The sequence below is a fragment of the Choloepus didactylus genome, chromosome 3 (genome assembly GCF_015220235.1).
Source record: "Choloepus didactylus isolate mChoDid1 chromosome 3, mChoDid1.pri, whole genome shotgun sequence".
Classification (NCBI taxonomy): Eukaryota; Metazoa; Chordata; class Mammalia; order Pilosa; family Megalonychidae; genus Choloepus; species Choloepus didactylus.
In genome coordinates, this window is record NC_051309.1 from 173,879,258 (window position 1) to 173,896,252 (window position 16,995).

Here is a 16,995-nt window from a genome sequence, read left to right on the forward strand (position 1 = left end):
CATTTCCGTTTGGTCCCCTTTTTTCTACTCATCTGTCCATACACTGGACAAAGGAAATGTGAGCCACAAGGTTTTCACAATCACATGGTCACCCCATATAAGCTATATAGTTTTATGATCATCTTCAAGAATCAAGGATACTGACTGCAGTTCAACAGTTTCAGGTTTTTACTTCTAGCTATTCTAATACCTAAAAACTAAAAAGGGATATCTACATAATGCATAAGAATAACCTCCAGAATGAACTCTTGACTCCATTTGAACTCTCTCAGCCACTGAAACTTTGTTTTGTTTCATTTCTCTTCCCCTTTTTGGTAAAGAAGACTTTCTCAATCTCATGATGCCAGGTCCAGGCTCATCCCTGGGAGTCATGTCACACATAGGGTGGAGGGCAGTGAGTTTACCTGCCTAATGGGCTAAGAGAGAGAAAGACCACATCTGAGCAACAAAAGAGGTTCTCTGGGGGTGACTCTTAGGCACAATTGTAAGTAGGCTTAGCCTCTCCTTTGCAGTAACAAGCTTCATAAGGGTAAGCCCCAGGATAAAAGGCTTAGCCTATTACAATGGTAGTCCCAATGCTTGCTAGAATATGAGGCATTCCCCACCTGGGGAAGTTTAATATTCCACATTTTTCTCCAGTTCCTTAAAGGGGCTTTGTAAATACCTTTTATTCTCTGCCCAAATTACTCTGGGATGTATCAGGGTTTCACACTAACCTGTACAAACCAACCAGATCTCACCCCCTTATTCAAAGTTCCATGTAATTATAGTGTTTGAGTAAACTGACCATGCAATTTAAATTATATAGCGTGCTACAGAAAATATAGATTTTGCACCAAATAAACATCTCTTCCTATGGTCTCACGCAGAATTTGAGGTTTTAGAACACAGTCAATATCATCCTTTTCCCTTTAATCTGGTTAACCTTAGTTCTAATCACGTCCATTTCATTCATATCTCTAATTGAAGTCTTATCTCTTTTTCAGCTTCTTTAACATTTGCTGTATGGGGAAAGACTGACATTCATAGCTGTTGAACTCTGGCTGAGTTTCAGGTGTTACACAGATACCCGAAGTTCCAAGGACAGACCAGGTTATACATAAACAGTGCAGCATCTCAGAATTTAGAGATAATCATTACAACTCATGAATATATGTGACTGCTCTAAGAGCTTACAAACTAGGAACCATTACCATAAGCCTTCCCCTGATAACCTATTGTGCTGGCTTGGATGTACTATTTCCCCCCAAATGCCACATTCGTTCTTGCAATCTTGCGAGGGCAGATGTATGATTGATTAGGTTGGAATCCTTTGATTGTTTCCATGAAGATGTGACTCAATCAACTGTGGGTGGGACCTTTGATTAGACAATTTCATAGAGGTGTTGCCCTGCTCATTCAGGGTGGGTCTTGATTGATCTACTAGAGTACTTTAAAAAGAGCCACACAGGCCCAGACACCAGCTACAGCTTAGAGGGACATTTTGAAGATGGCCGTTGAACACAGACTTTACTGAAGCTAGCCCAGAGTCTTCTCTAGAGAAGCTAAGAGAGGACAAACCCAAGAGCAACATTTTGAAGAATGCACAGGAGTTGAAAGAGGAGCTGGAACAAAACCCGGGATCAGCAGATGACAGCCATGTGCCTTCTCAGCTAACAGAGGTTTCCAGACACTATTGGCCTTCCTTCAGTGAGGGTATACTTGTGTTGATGCCTTAATTTGGACATTTTCCTGGCCTTCAGACTGTAAATTTGTAACCTAATAAACCCCCTTTATAAAAGCCAATCCATTTCTGGTGTTTTGCAAAATGGCAGCATTAGCAAACCGCAACAGCTATACTCTCAGATTCAGTTCTCTGAGTTTGCACATTATAGTTAGTCCATATTAGTGAGGCATTATAATGTTTGTCTTTTCGATTCTGGCTTATTTCACTCAATATACTGTCCTCAAGGTCCATTCACTTAGGTGCATTCCTCACAACTTCATTTTTCTTGCTGCTGCTCAGTATTTCATTTTATGTAAACCACAGTTCACCATTCTGTTTATCAGTAGATGTACCCTTAGGCCACCTCCATCCATTATGAATCATGAGTACAGCTGCCATAAACACCAGTGTGCAATGTCCACTCATGTCCCTGTTCTCAATTCTTCCAAGAATACATCCAATAACAGAGTTACAGGACTATATGGCAACCCCACAGTTAGCTTTCTGTGGAAACACCACACTGCCCTCCAGCTGGGCTGCGCCATTCTACTTCCCTACCGACAGGGAATAGGTACATCCCTCTCTCCACATTTTCTCCAGCACTTGTATTTTATTTAATTTATTTTTTAAACAGTTTTATTCACACACTATATAATCCATCCTAAGTAAACAATTATTCCCAGTATAGTCACATAATTATGCATTCACCACCCCAATCTATATGAGGACATTTCCATTACTTCTGCAAAGAAAGAGCAAAAGGAGAAAACAAAATGAAGAATAAAAATATAAAAGATAGAGGAAAAATAAACATAAAATAAAATGAAAAGGTCATACAACACCACCACCACGAATAATCCCTTATCACTTCTTTTTATCCCACTCTTATATACATTTAGCTTTGGTATATTGTCTTTGTTACAAAAATGGAAACATGTTACAATGTTACTGTTAACTATAGACTCTAGTTTGGATTGATTTTATTTTTCCCCTATACCATCCAATTTTCAACACCTTGCGATGTTGACATTCATTTGTTCTCCTTCATCTAAAAACATTCTCATATTTGTTCATTTAATCACCATCATTGACCACTCTAGGTTTTGGTAAGTTATACAATCCCAGTCTTTATCTCTTATCTTTCCTTCTTGTGTCATGTATGCCCCTAGCCTTCCTCTTTCAACTGTAATCACACTCATCTTTGTTCACAATATTGTGCTACCATCACACATTATTATGCTATCCATTCCATTTCTGGATGTATACAGTCAATACTGTTGAACCCTCTGTACTCCTTCAGCATCAAATGCCAAATCTCTAACCTCTTTCTATCTCCTAATAACCTGTGATCTCAACTTTTGAATTTCACTCATCAATGTTAGTTCCTATTAGTGAGACCATACAGTAGCTATCCTTTAGTTTCTGGCTAATTTCACTCAACATAATGTCTGCTGTGTACCATTTTGTCTTTTGGATTTTATATGTCACCTTAATTTGTTTTTATTTTTTCCCTCTCACTCTCTTTTTACCTTTACTGATTTCTTCATTTCTATACTCTTCTCCAAACCTCTCTCTTCTATCTTTTCCTATCTACCTGTAGTGCCCCCTTTAATATTTCTTGTAGAGCAGGTATCTTGTTCACAAACTCTCTCAGTGTCTGTTTGTCTGAAAATGTTTTAAATTCTCCTTCATTTTTGAAGGACAGTTTTTCTGGATATAGAATTTTTGGTTGGCAGTTTTTCTCTTTCAGTATCTTAAATATATCATACCACTGCCTTCTCACCTCTGTGGTTTCTACTGAGAAATCTGCACATAGCCTTATCAAGCTTCCTTTGTATGTGATGGATCACTTTCTCTTGGTGCTTTCAGAATTCTGTCTTTGTCTTTGACATTTGATAATACGATTATTAAGTGTTTTGGAGTTGGCCTACTTGGATCTAGTCTGTTTGGGATATACTGTGCTTCTTAGGTCTGCAATGTTATGTCTTTCATAAGAGATGAAAATTTTCAGTGATTATTTCCTCCATTATTGTTTCTGCCCATTTCCCCTTCATTTCTCCTCTGGGACATCCATGACATATATATTCATGTGCTTCATGTTGACATTAAATTCCATGAGACCCTGGTCATATTCCATTCTTTTCCCTATTTTTTTTTAATGTGTAGGATTTCAGATGTCCTTTCCTCCAGTTCATGAATCCTTTCTTCTGCCTCTTCAGATCTGCTGTTGTATGACTCTATTTTTTTCATCTCTTCTATTGTGTCTTTCATTTCCATAAGTTCTGCCAATTGTCTTTTCAAGCTTTAAAGTTCTTCCTTATGTTTGCCCAATGTCTTCTTTATATCCTTTATATCCTTTATATATATATATATCTTTATATCCTTTATATCCTTTATCTCTTTTGCCATATCTTCCCTCAACTCAAATCAAAAAATTGATTTGATTTTTGAATTCATTTAGCATATTTGTTTGAAGATCTTTAATTAGTTGTTTCCACTCCTGTATCTCATTTGAAGTGTAATTGTCTTCCTTTGACTGGGCCATATCTTCATTTTTCCTAGTGTGATTCATAATTTTTTATTGTCTAGGCATCTGGTTTCCTTGATTACCCCAATCATATTTATTACCCCAATCATATTTTTCCAGACCAGATGGCCCTGGAGGGTGTAATCTATTCAGGTTTCCCTAAGGATGAGACCCAGCAGGTTGTCAGAATTTACTGTGAGACCTCTAGACAATGTGCCTTTCCTATCCTGCCCAGCAGATGGCACTTCTCAGCCCACAGCTCCCCATCAATGTAAAGAACTGTGGTACCTTTAATTCTCAGTGGACCCTGTCCCAGCCAGGGGCCAAGGGTGTCAGTAGCCAAGCTTAAACTCTTTCTGTTTTTTTTTTCCCCAGGCCCTAGGGTCTGAGTTCTCTGAGGGAAGGGTGTCACTTGAGTTGGGCCTTGCATCCCCCTTTCTTAGGGAAAATAATCCCTTTAGGGAATTCTTTCCTACACGAGTTTTTCCTTTGACTCTCTATCTTAACTTTACCCTTGCCTGGCTCAGTGCTGACAATTGAAAATGCCTGAGGCTTTCTCTAATGAGCTACTTAGAATGACAGAAAAAAAAAAAGGAAAAAACAAAGAAGTCCCCCTTTCAGAGGCAGTTCCTAGCCTTCCAGTTCAACAAGCAATGACAGGAGTTGGTACCTGGTTCTGTGTGCCCCTTTTCTTGGGACACAGCCCTTTTCCAGTATTCTGAGCTCTTCTGACTTCAGAAGCCTCTGTTTTTATTTATTTATGTATTTTTTTCTTCCAACCCCACCTCCTTTCTGATGGGAGAAACCTCTGGGTTCCTTTCCTGCTTGCTCTGGGTTTATCTGTGCTCATAGCTTGTATTCAGTCATCCAAATTTGCTAATTAAAAACCACAATTGGAGCTTGGTTGAGGGAGCTCGGCAGGGACCGCTTCTTTTTCCCACATGTTCCAAATCAGCCTGCTCTGCCAGTGGGGGAGGGGTTCCATCTCTGCAGTTTGGGGATTTCACTTACAGTTCTGTCCTGCAATATCAGCAGTTCCACCCATTCTATCACCCTAACATTTGTTCCAGATTATTTACTAATTGTTCCAGGCTATTTGCTAGTTGTTCTAGAGGCTTACCTAAAATCCACACCTCTCTATGTCACCATCTTTTCCACCTCATAAATTGTTTTTGAGAAAGATGAGTAGATGAATTTAAAGTAAGCATAATTTATAATTATCCAGAATATTTTTTTAAGAGTGGAATGGAAGATAAAGATGGAGAATACATGACTGGCAAATAAATGGTTGTTTCAGTCCATCTTTTTCTTCAGGCATTTTGGAAAAATAATAGATATGCTATTTGATATAATTTTATTCATTTTTTTGTTTGTTTTATCCTTTGTTCTGCAGACACTAAAGTTAATTTTTTTATTTAATTTATCCTTCATGTTAGATTAGTAGGCTACTGTTTAAAAGCATCAATTGTTAGTACTTTGGAGTTTTAGGTCTTTGGAGACTGATTTCCTCTCTCCAACCCTTCCCACATTTCTGGAAGGTGTTGGTGTAAAATAGGAAACAAAACAGAGAATTCACATCCTTGATAATTGTAGGTGTGCAAGTCCTGGATTGGAAAACTATCCAGCTTATTAAACATAAAACAAGAATGAAATAAAGTAGACTATAGATGAAAGTAAATTTAGTATGCACTATTAAAACTCCTTTGGAACATTAACTGAAAGCATTTTGTTGTTTTGTGGACTCGAATGTCAGATCATCTACATTCATCAAACTTACTCTGGTCAACAACGCCCTTTTGGGTCTCTGGAGTTTGGGCTATACCTTCTTTTGAGCTCTCCCAGACAATCTGATATAATAAGAGGGATCCTAGGAACAACTATGACACTTAAATATTAACATTCTTGGGCAATTCAATTAACTTCTTTAAGTCTCATTTCCTCATATGAGATAAGGTGTTGAAGAAGATGCTATCTATATCCCTTCCCAAGTCTAATACTGTGTACTTCTATAGAACCTTCTCTCTGGACCCTGTAACTCATTTGGGCCTTGGGCTGCTGTACCAGAGGACAATTAGAATATGACCCAGACTATCTTACTACCAGCACAATGTTTGTATAAAGGTTTAATTAATAAAACAAACAAAGAAGTAGAATTGACTCATCTGTATTCACTCTGGAGGAGCATAACTAAGCTGGAATCTTGCTTGACCCTATAAAATGCCACCACATGCCATCTTTAACTGGGTATTATCTTTGAGGAAAAAGTGTGCTAAGTGAATTTCCTGCTATTGAATATTTTTACAGAACTTAACAAAGGTTGAAGTGCTTAGTTCATTCCTATCATAGAGGACAGAGGGTAGAGACATGTCTATCTTGTGGAAATGCACATTTGGATTTAGTTCCTGCAATAACTCTGGCATCTGGAAATGCAGACTCTTTACCTTCAAGCTGTTACAAATTTCACTGCTGACTGTGTTATTTATATGCAGTGACAGAGACAGACTCAGCAGGACAGAAGCCTTTAATAAATCTGTCATTTTATATAGTGCCTCAGATTACAATTGCCAGTTATATAACATTGTTCAGTTATGCAGTTTTAGATAATTGGTTTGTATGAGGATCTATATTGTTTATCAATATCAAGTAAGTAATTTACGTTTATGGATTTTGTTTGTATGCATGAAGGAGCTTGGTGAAGTGCAAACAGTATTGGCTTTTGAGAAAGACGGACTTGAGTTCAAATTTCAGATATACCCTTGGTAAATGTATGGCCTGGAAATAATTACCTAGCCACTCCAAAACTTAGTTTCCTATTCTAAAAATGAGTATAATAAAACCAAGATCAATATTGTTGCGTGGACAAATGATGTAAAGTATGTCAAATTCATAGCATAGTCCTTGACACAGAGGAGATCCTAAACAATAATTGTTGAATGAATGAAAGTTAGTTCTCTTGGTCTCTTCAGTTTCTGAAAGTTCTGAAAAATAAAGTATGGCCACAGTAGCAGGTATCAGTTTGCATGTTTTCTTGCATTTATTCTTTGTCCAGTCTCAACCATTTTTTCACCTGGGAATTGTGGATCAGGGGTAGGCTTGAGAACTAAGGCAAAAAATCCATTTGAATTTAAGTCATACATACTTTATGTTCACTTTGTGCTAGGAACTGTGTGAATGATCAAAACAAAATCCCTTCCCTCAAGTAACTCCCACTTGAGCAGGATGAGATATGATAGAGGTGTTACGCTCTTGTATAGATAGCAAGTCTTTTTTTTTTTTTTTTATCAGTCTACATGTACATCCTGCCTTATGTGGTGATACCAGGCGGTAGCACCAATGCAAATTTAATAGCCTGAGACTGAGAATAAATAAGAGAAAATCTTTAACCCCAGTTGCTTTAATCTAATATCAAAGATATGATAGATATGAGAGAATTTAGTCAATAATGTTGAACTACCAAGAAACTAAAGACCTAAACTAAGTGTTTAGGATTTTGTTTTTTGATAGGTCATGTATTTTGCAAAGACTATCATCTATTTTAAGAGACTTCTCAAGTTGGGTGTAATGTTTTGATATTCTTTGCATCCAAAAAGAATGAGGAGGAAGAATAGATTTTATTTTATTATTATTGATGCAAATTTTTTATTTAAAAAGAAAAGCAACAGATATCCTTAGTTCAGGACATATCACAATTATTGATTTGAGGGTGCAGGAAAAAAGAAATGGAAATAAATGATAAAGGTAATGAAACTTGCTACAGCTAAAGTTACAAAAGAATGGGAGAGACTTTTGTTTGGTCAAATAAATATTAGGCTATATCGTTAAAAACAAATACTTATAAATTTTAAGAAGGAGACCTTAAAATTAGGTATCCAAATCTATTGCCTCTTTCTTCCACTCTTTCTGTTGTTAGCATTAGTGCATTAGTGAATGCGTTTATTAAACAAACACCACACAAACACAAAAAGGCTGCCAAGGCTGCCACAGCACAGGTTCAATGGTCCAGATAATTAGGGTAAACATGGAACAAAGATGGAAAGCCCAGAATTTAAAAGGGCAAGTTTCTGTCTGATTTGGGAGCTCTGGAACCACCAGTTGTCTGGCTGAGAATCTGACATGGTTGTGTTTATTCGGAATAGAAAGCCCTGAAAGGTAAAAACAAACAAAGCAGGAACAGATTTTGGACTGACACAGACCTGGTTTGAGTTTTAGCTCTACCTCTTAGCAACTTTGTAACCTTGGCAAGTAACCACTCATCTTTGAAGCTCAATTTTGTTTTCTGTAAAGTGGAGATGATAATGTCTATGCCAAAGTATGACTATGAAATGAAATGGGGTATAAAGCACTTGAAATACATGAGATGCTGCATACATGGTGGTTCCTTATTTTTTTCCCTATGCCTGGGAACTGAGGAGGTGCTTAGTAAATATTTATGGTATTAAATTGAATATATAACTCAGGATGGTTATGAGGATATACTTATTAGCAAGTATATGGCAACAACAACAGCATATAATACAAAGCCTGACATGGGAAAGGGATCATTAACTGTTGGCTCCCATTTACCCTCATCTATGATATATGGTTGTTGGACCAGATGATCTTCACAGTCTCTTTTAGCCTTTAAGATTCTACAGTTTAATAGATTCTGACTTTCTTTATAAGAAAGCTCTGTTTTGTTTGTACTTTTATATAGAAAAATACCTGGTTTCAATTGGGAACTCTATCTGGTTATATGTATCAAACGTGAACTCGAAATCCTTAGCAAGAGCTAATTTTCTGCTAAAACAAAAACAACAACAACAACAAAAAAAAAAAAAACACAAAATAAAGACAAAGCACCAACACAGAAAATGAAAAAAATCCTCATCCACTTATTCTTCTTGTGAAGAAAAAGGAAAAGTTGAGGGAAATGAATGGATAGTGAACTCGAAGGACATTGAAACACAGTCAGAAAGAAGATTGAGTGATAGTTACAGTAATGGATGGAACCTAAAGAGAAAATGTGAGTGGAATCACATTTGAAGGCAGAAGGACTGAAAATAAGAGGCAGAAGAGTACAGCGTAGTGGACGAAAGGAAGGAATAGTCAAAGCAAGGCAGGAAAGCAAGAAAAATGAGTTGAGCTTTCTGACAAAAGGAAGAATTTTAAAGTAAACTTAAGGAAAGACCGCATGATGGGGAGACAACAGATAAATATCTTTCCAACTTGGCTTTCAATTGTTCTGTTTATTATTAATGTGGTTTTCCTATGAGATTTAGCCACTGATGACTTGTTTTCTTTATGTAGTCCTCCTGAGTAAGATCAGTTCACCTCTGACTTACCTTGAAACAGCTAATTAAAAAAAACAAAAAACAAAAAAACAAGCAGTGAATGTGGGCATCATGGGGGAAGACGTATAATTAGTAGTGCTAAGAGGCGACAGTGAAGATTTTGGTGGGGGCCAAATTAAAGCATTGTGGAACAATAAAGTCTTTTAGGATGGAAAACACTAATTAAAGGCTGCTTATATTTGTTTGATTTGGAATTTTAGAAGACAGACTCTATTAAGGAACAGATAAGTAGCTTTCTCAGGATAGAACTGCCACATTAAAATTTTATACCACTTAGGAAAACATACAAACATGACGCTTATGGTTCTCTAAAAAAACAAATTTAAATCCAAAGCATATGCTAAATGAGAAAATTAAAGTCAAATTCGAACCCAAATAGTTTGCTATTTCTACTGGAGGATTTTCTTTAGAAAATATAGATTTTAATAGTAATATGCTACTCCTTTCACTTGGGTGAAATGTTTTTTAAAAAATTGCATGCATCTGATATAATAGGATTTATTCCCTTGTCCTTAGCATAAGACTTTTCTGTTGCCTCTCAGGGGTCTCCCTTCAGAATTCACTCTAGTTTGTCTTTAATCCAACCACCAGATCCTTCTTAATGTGTGATGCACAAGACAGAACACAGCATTCCTGGTAGGAGTCTGGAGTGATAATATCTAAATTGTACTTTAGGAAGATTAATTTGGCAGCTGTGTGTAGAATGGATTAATGTCAGTAAGTATTTACAACACTATTTAAGTCTGTGTAAGGATAAATTTTCATTCCAAAAGTTTGACTTCTTGTTTTGGGGATTTTTATTTGCCCTCTCTCCTTTTCTACCTTTAAAAACCCTGCACTTAACTTCACACTGTCTTCATGACTTTATTGTTGTATGGCCTTAGGACTAAAAGTGAGTTCCTGGAGGAAAGCATCACTCACCCTCTCCAGTCCTGGTTTCCAGCAGTTGTACAAACACTGATTATAGAAACCACTCAGTGTTCTAGACAGTCTGTGGCCTAAACACGAAAGAGAAAATGAGGAGGATGAGTGAGAAGCACTCATCCAGGAAGAATGACAGAGAAAAGAAGAAAGGATGAGAGAGAAAAGAATATCAATTAATGGGTCAATCAACTATTATTCACCCGCTTATTCAAATGGTTGTATTATTAGGTGATTTTTTTTGCCTGAAAATGATGATGCCACCTAGAAAATTATCCTCTCTCTATTCTTTGAGATGTCTTAGAAACAGATTTTTCTGAACTGCAAATATGGTATTTCAGTGTATTTTAAAACAATTTTTGAAAACATAAAAACAACATATTCTCTTGATACAACACACGCTGTTCCTTCTTCTTCTATTAAAGCTGTGTTTACTTAGTTAATTCCTTCTTCAAATCTTCTTTCTGATCTCAGATCAAACAACCTCAGAGAAGCCTTCTCTGACTTCTCCAAAAGGTGATTATCCCACAAAACTGCAAATCTTTCTTTCACAGTGTTATCACAAGTATAATCTGACATTTAAAGCTATTCTCATTAATATACAGCTCCTTCACTATACTGTGAGCTCATGATGGCAGGGATTATATCCATTTTTGATCACCATTGAATCCTCACACACAGCAAGTGCCTGAAATACAATGGGTACTCAGTACATTTTTAATGAAATAATGAAATTTCTGATGATTTTGCAAGAGAAAACAGAAATTTGTCAGTTGAATTTGAGCAAAAATTTTTGAATGATTGGTGGATGAGATTGAAAAGTTTCATGCATTATAACCACGATTTATTTCTTCCACTTGTAGCTTTTAAGTTACCCTTTTCCAGCTAGGCTTGCTAACAAACTTAGAGTGAAAAGAAACTGAATTTAAAACCAGAATTGCTGAATCATAAAGCCCAAAACCAAATTTCAAAAAGAATAAAACATTTAAAATCATATTTCTGTCACAAAAATGGTTATTAATGGTTAATTTATACTATTAAATAAGATTATTTTTATAATGTAGTTTGTTTCATATTCATTCTCATCCCTTATTATGGTTAAGTTCATGTGTCAACTTGTCTAGGTTATGGTGGCCAGTGGTTTGGTCAATCAAGCACTGTCCTGATGGTTACTGTGAGGGTATTTCATGGATTTAAATCATTAGTCAGTTGATTGTATCTATTGCTGACTATATCTAGAATCAGCAAAAGAGATTGACTTTAGCGAAGAGAGAAGCCTCACCCAATCAGCTGAAGGTCTTAAAGGGAGAATGATGATTTCAGTAGTCAGAAAGAATTTCTATCTCTATTTCGGCCAGCCAGCTTCTCCTCTTGGGGAATTGTTCAAAACCTTCATAACAGTTCCCAGCTTGTGGCCTGCCCAATGGAAATTTGACATGCCAATCCCCATAGTTGCAAGAGCCAACTCATATAATAAATCTCATAACTATAAACCATAAATCTCATATATATATATAGCCTTTAGGTTCTATTTCTATGAATTCTGACTAATGCAGAATTTCATATGGAGAGTGTTTCTTGAGAAACAGAATCTTAAGGATGACATTTCTGAGTTGGTTTGCAGGTTTTGGAATTGGTTCTTTCTTCTCATTAGATTAAAAGCCACTAATGACTATTTCCAATGATCAAGACACCACTGATAGACCATGGCATGACTTGACAATAGAGACAAGGAAAATATCACCATTAGATACTGCTATTCAAATTATTATAAGACACAAGCTTCTGGGTGACAGTGTATTTGATACTTTAACTGAGTTTGTGGAGTTAAAAAGCATAATGATGTTGGATGATTGTTCCTAAATACACTGGATGCATTTGTTAAAGAAAAGTATTAGCTTAAGTACTCAAATTCCAAGCTCATGTGCCACATGACGTACATGAAAATTTCAATGTGTGCCCTGAAACTAACTTATTTATTGTAGCCACAGACTTGAAATTTCTGAAAACAGACACACAGACTCATTATGTGAGTGGCTGAATTACAATGCTAATTGAACTCCCAACCAGGCAGGGTGTCTTGCCATTAAAGTGAAGGAATTGATTGTGAAGGAATGGGGTCATGAAAATTGGAATGGGGACATATGAGCTGAAAATGATGATGGTGAGGGCACTGAAACCCTAGATCCTACTGAGTCTTTGTTGCCAGATAAACCTATTATGATCTACCCTGAGGAATTAGCCATCCAGCCTCTATCCAAAGAGATTAATTTTACTTTGCCTGGTAAACCTTTAACTGCCTTTCTTGAGAAAACAGCCTTCCTACCCCTGTCAAAAGAGATTGACACTCTTTGGATGACAGTAGGGTGTATGAATATATCTCAATAAACCTGTATTGAAAAAAGTGAACTAAAAATAAGGGGTGAGGAAGGGTATGGGATTTTTTGGATGTTCTTTTTTTTACTTTAATTTTTATTCTTATTTTTGGAGTAATGAAAATGTTCAAAGATTATTGTGGTGATGAATGCGCAACTATGTGATGATACTATGAACAACTGATTGTGCACTTTGAATGACTGTATAGGATGTGAATATATCTGAATAAAATTGCATTAAAAAAGAGATTGACACTGTTTTGCCAGATGAAACTGTAATAGAATGCCCTGAGGTAGTTGGTTTGCAAAGTACTAATTCCTGTCATGACCCACTACCACCACCCCTCTTTCTTCCAGACCTATAATAAGACTTAACTCCCAATAGGCCCTGAAAGGTGAAGTACAAAGTGTGACCCGTGAGGATGTGCACTATACTTCAGAAAAAACTGCATGATTTTTCCAATTTATATAAAAAGAAATCTGGGGAAAATGTATGGGGGTGGATATTAAGGGTGTGGGATAATGGTGGAAGGAACATAAAGTTGGATCAGGCTGATTTTATTAATTTATTAAAATGGATCTATTAAACAGAGATTCTGGATTCCATGAGGTATTAGGAAGGGCTCTAACAGTTTGTTCAGGTAGTTGGCTGAAACATGTACCAAAAGGTGGCCTACATTTCTTGAAGTTGAAATGATAGAACTGCCCTGGTAAAATGTAAATGAGGGAGTCCAAAGACCTGGAGATTGGAATGTTAGAGGGTGTTATCCTGTAATTGGTGACAGCAGCTCTGTCATCCATGATGAGTGCTGAGACTGTTCTTCTCTGTAGGACAACTATTACTGTAGGAACTGCTGCCACTGAACTTGGATCCTTAAACACATGTGTATGATCAGATCCTAGGTTGGCAGAAGCCAAGCAGCAGCACTTATAAGATCACCAAAGATAAGGTGAGCCTGGCTACTGTATTGGACATTGTAAAAGTATTATCAGAATAGTCTTCTTAGTCACAGAGACTTAAAGCACTGGCTAGTTGATCATGGGGTACCTAGAAGTGAAATAGATGGACAGTTTACTAAAGTCTTACTTCATCTGTGTAATCAGAAAAGTTCTAGGTCAAGTAAGCAGAAGTATAACTTGAATCACAAAATCAGAGAGTCAAGGCTACTCAATAAATTCTCAGACATGAGACAATTTACAAACCCAGTACCCCTTGAATGAAGGAATGGCTAGGTCCCCTTGGAACAGGATTTTGCTACACTGCCCAAAATTTATACTGTTAATCTTCTTCTCAGCCTTTCCCAAGGGACCTATAGCTTTTTTCCAGGGTTATTGTGCACAGGGGAAATGGAAATGATCAAACATTTTAAGGACTATTAAGACACTGGCTGAGAAGTGACATCAATACCAGGAGTCCCAAAACAACACTGTGGCCCACCAGTCAACATAGGTGCTTATGAAGGTCAGGTGATTGCTAGAGTTTTAGCTCATGTCTGTCTCACAGTGGATCCAGTGAGCTCCTGACCCATTTTGTGGTTATTGTCCCAGTTCCAGAATGCATAATTGGAAGAGACATACTCTGCAACTGGAAGAATTCCCGTATTGGTACCCTGACTTGTGGGGGGAGTGCTATTATAGTGAGAAAGGCCAAGTAGAAGTCAATAGAATTGCTTCTACCTAGAAAAATAGTAAATCACAAAGAAAACCATATTCTTGGAAGGATTGCAGAGACTAGTGCTACCATCAAAGACTTGAAGAATGCAGGGGTGGTGATTCCCACCACCTTCCCATTCAACTCTCCTATTTAGTTGTGCAGAAAATAGATGGATCTTGGAGGATGACTAGATTATCATAAATTTAACCAAGTGGTGATTCCAAAAGCAACTGCTGTTCCAGATGTGGTATCATTGCTTAAGCAAATTAAACATATCCCCCTGGTACTTAGTATGCATAGATTGATCTGGTAAATGCTTTTTTTTTAAAAAAAAAATCTGTTGGTAAAGTTCATGAGAAACAGTTTGCTTTCAGCTGGAAAGGCCAACAATGCATCTTCACTGTCCTACCTCAGGGGTATATGAACTCTCCAGCCTTGTGTAGTAATATAGTCTGAAGGGACTTTGATTGCCTTTCCCTTCCACAAAACATAGCATTGCTCCATTATATTGATGACATCGTTTTTATTGGACACAGTGGGAAAGAAGTAGCAACTACTCTAGATTTCTTGGTAAGGCTTTTGTGTGACATAGGGAAGGAGACAAATCCAATAAAAATTCAAGGTCCTTCCACCTCAGTAAAATTTCTAGGCACCTGGTGGTAGGTGGAATGTCAAGATATCCCTTCTAAGGTGGAGGATAAGCTGTTGCCTCTGGCCTCTCCTACAACCAAAAAAAGAGGGACAATGCCTAGTTGGCCTCTTTGGATTTTGGTGGCAACATATTCCTTTTTTAGGTGTGCTACTCTGGCCTATTTACCAATGACCCAAGAAAAGTTGCTAGTTTTGAATGTGGACTGGAATTAAAGGAGGCTCTGAAATAGGTCCAGGTTGCTGGGCAAGCTGCTCTGCCACTTGCCCATATGAGCCAGAAGATCCAACAGTGCTGAAGTGTCAGTAGCAAATAGAGATGCTATCTGGAGTCTTTTGCAGGCACCTATGGGAGAATCACAATGCAGACCCTTAGGATTTTGGAGCAAAGCTCTGCCATCCTCTGCAGATAACTACTCTCCTTTTGAGAAACAGCCTTTGGCCTGTTACAGGGCCTTAGTCGAGACTGAATTGTTAACCATGGTCCACCAAGTTACCATGAGAACTGAATTTCCTATCATGAACTGAGTGTTGTCTGACTTACCAGACTTAAAGTTGGGTATGCACAGCAGCAATCCTTCATCAAATGGAAGTGGTATACACAGGATTGGGCTCAAGCCAAACTTGAAGGCACAATGAAGTAACACAAGGAAGTGGCCCAAATGCCAATTGTCCCCATTTCTGCCACATAAACTTCTCTGTACTAGCCCACAGATTTGGTTCTTTGGGTAGTTTCCTACAACCAATTTACTATGGAGGAGAAAACTCAGCCCCATTGTGGAACAGTGGTGAAGAGAAATCCTCCAAGTGGGTAGAGCTTCAAACAGTGCATCTGGTTTTTATTTTACCTTGAAAGAGAAATGGCCAGAAGTGCATGTGTACACTGATTCCTGGTGTGGGTCTAATGGTTTGGCTGGATGGTTAGGAACTTGGAAGAAATATGCTTGGAAAATTGGTGACAAAGAAATTGGGGAGAGAGGTATGTGGATAGAACTGAATGAATGGAAAATATAAAATACTTGTGTTCCATGTGAATGCTCACTGGAGAGTGACTTCAGCAAAGGAGGATTTTAATAATCAAGGGGATAAGATAACCCATTCTGTGAATACCATTCAGCCTCTTTCCCCAGACACTCCTATCATTGCCCAATGAGTTCACGAAGAAAGTGGCCATGGTGGTGTAGATGGAGGTTTTTCAGGGGGTCAGCAACATGGACTTCTACTCACCAATACCAACCTGGCTGTAGGCACTGCCGAATGCCCAACCTGCCAGCAATAAAAACTAACACTCAGTCCTTGATATAGCACCGTTCCCTGAGGTGATCAGTCTGGTACATGGTGGCTGGTTGATTACATTGGACCACTGTATCATGGAAGGGGCAGAGTTTTGTTGTTATAGGAATAGACACATATTACAAATACAGATTTACCTTCTGTGCATGCAATGCTTCTTAAAAATCTACCATCCTTGAACTTACAGAATGCCTTTTCTATGTGGTTTTCCACACAACATTGCTTCTGATCAAAGAGTCCACTTCATGACAAGTAAAGTTTGGGAATGGGCACATGGAATTCACTAGTCTTACCATGTTCCCCATTAACCTGAAAAAGCTGTGTTGATAGGATGGTTGAATGGCCTTTTGAAGACTCAATTATTACACCAAGTGGGTGGCAATATCTTGCAGGGCTGGGCCAGTGTTCTCTAGGAGGCTGTACATACTCTAAATCAGCATCCTCTCTCTGTTGCTGTTTCTCCCATAGCCAGGATTCACAGGTCCAGGAATCAAGGAGTGGAAATTAGAGTGGCACCACTCATTATTACCCCTAATGATCCA